The sequence below is a fragment of the Nicotiana attenuata genome, unplaced genomic scaffold, assembly GCF_001879085.1.
Source record: "Nicotiana attenuata strain UT unplaced genomic scaffold, NIATTr2, whole genome shotgun sequence".
In the NCBI taxonomy this organism is placed as follows: Eukaryota; Viridiplantae; Streptophyta; class Magnoliopsida; order Solanales; family Solanaceae; genus Nicotiana; species Nicotiana attenuata.
The window spans coordinates 145,422-147,751 of NW_017673131.1; positions in this window are offsets into that span (position 1 = coordinate 145,422).

Sequence of the window (2,330 nt, forward strand, 5' to 3'; positions counted from 1 at the left end):
TAATCCATAAATACGAAAGGAACGATCAAATAAGTAATATTCTATTGTAAGCATGGATGTCATAATTAAAAAGGTAATAAATAACAAAGTAACAAGTTCTACCGCATGCTTTAATCCGGCAACAACGCATAAGTACTCGTGACTCATGTATATGTTCTACCTACACATTAAACATGTAGAAAATAGGAACAATAAGACCTAATCCTTCAAGTCAAGGTTAACCATGATTCTTACCTCGCTCCACAATCAATTCAAAGTTCTACCGGGGCCTTTCCTCTAATATCCGCCTCCGAACCAACCGAATCTAACCAAAATTGACTCAATAACATCAAACAAGGCTAGGGAATTCAATTGCAATACATAGAGTTAAGATTTTTACACTTTCTCAAAAAGTCAGAAAAGTCAACCCTGTGCTCGTCTGGTCAAATCCGAGATTCGGGGTAAAACCTATTTTCCATTCACCCCCAAGCCCGATTATGTAATTAGTTTCAAAATTCGACCCCAAATTGAGGTCTAAATTCTGAATTTGCAAAAACCCTCTTCGTTCCAATCCCTAGTTTTCTACCATAGAAGAACAAAGATTAAAGCTAAAAATTAACGGGTGATGATAGAAATGAAAGAAAATAAGTTAAAGTATACTAACCTATGAAAGGATGATGAATTTTCTCTTCCAAATCGCCTCTAGACCAAGCTCTAATGTAAAGATGGTGAAGAATGGTAAAATCCTATATTAGAAATGTTTTAAGGTCTGGGCGTCAAGCCTTTTTCGCGTTCGCAAAAGGCCTTCCGCGATCGCGATACACAGCGGCCCAAATGGCCTACGCATTCGCGAAGGCTGCTCCCCCAGGCCTTCGCGTTCGTAAGCCCGTGCTGGCGTTCGCGTAGAGTAAACCACTGATCCCCCTTCCTAGGTCCAATGCCCTACCCATTCACGAGAAGCTAGCCACGTTCGCGAAGGGTAAGTCCTCCATTGCTCCGCGTTCGCGACCCTTCGCGATTAAGAACATCCACCCCCAGTTGTAATGGCTCTTCGCGATCGTGAAGAAAAACACACTAACTGTCAATAGAAGTTCAAAACTTGAAATATCTTAAGTTCAAAAACACCTGCAACCTATCCAAAACTCACCCGAGCCCTCGAGGCTCCAAACCAAACATGAACACAAGTCCAAAAATATCATACAAACTCGCTCGCGCAATGAACACACCAAAATAACTCCTAGAACTACAAATTAGACACCAAAACATATGAAATTTTCAAAGAAGCTTAAGAACTTTTATTTTAACAACCGGGCGTCCGAATCACATCAAATCAACTCCGTCTTGTACCAAAATTTGCAGACAAGTCATAAATAGAGTAATGAACTTATACCAAGTTCCAGAACCAGAATCCGGACCGGGTAGCAAAAAAGTCAAACTAAGGACAAACTTATGAATTCTTTAAACCTTTAATCTTTTAGTTTTCAATCAATTGCTATAATTCGAGCTAGGGACTTCCGAATTAAATTCCGGACATACTCCCAAGTCCAAAATCACGATACGGATCCATCGGGACCATCAAAAGATTTATCCGAGTTTGTTTTCTCAAAACATTGATTGAAGTGACCTCAAATAAGGCACGATTTCACATTATTTTATCAAATTTTCACATAAAAACCTTTCGAAAAAAGACACAGACTGCGCATGCAAATAGAGAAAGGCTAAACGCATCTAATAGAGGTTTCGAAATACAAAATTTAAGGTTAAAATTTTAAATGGCCTATCGGGTCATTAAAATTTACATAAAATGTTGGAAAATTTACTATATTTTATAATTGTTAAATCATTCTTTGTACAAGAAAAATAAGTCATTTTTTATATATAATTAGTGATACTAAATGTAAACAAAAAGCTGATTTAAAATATTGGCATAACAATAACGACAAAATAATATAAAAAATGATAATGACAGAATAGTTTTGACTTTGATTTTAGATCACAATAAAGTAGAATTTAGTGATATTTATGCCTCATTTGTTTTTTAAGATTAAGATGTGTGAATCTTTATACATATATGAATATTAAGATGTGTATTAAGATTAAGACATCTGAATTGGAATACATATGAATTTTAAGATGTGTATTAAGATCTGGATACTAATTGATTAAGTCTATTTATTTTTTAAAACATCTGAATGTATAAAAGTTATCTTTATTTAAAATTAATCAACATAAAATACTGATTAATCTAATGTTTTATATATATATATATATATATATATATATATATATATATATATATATATATATATATATATTAAATATGGAATTGGTGGTGGTGATGACTCACAGGG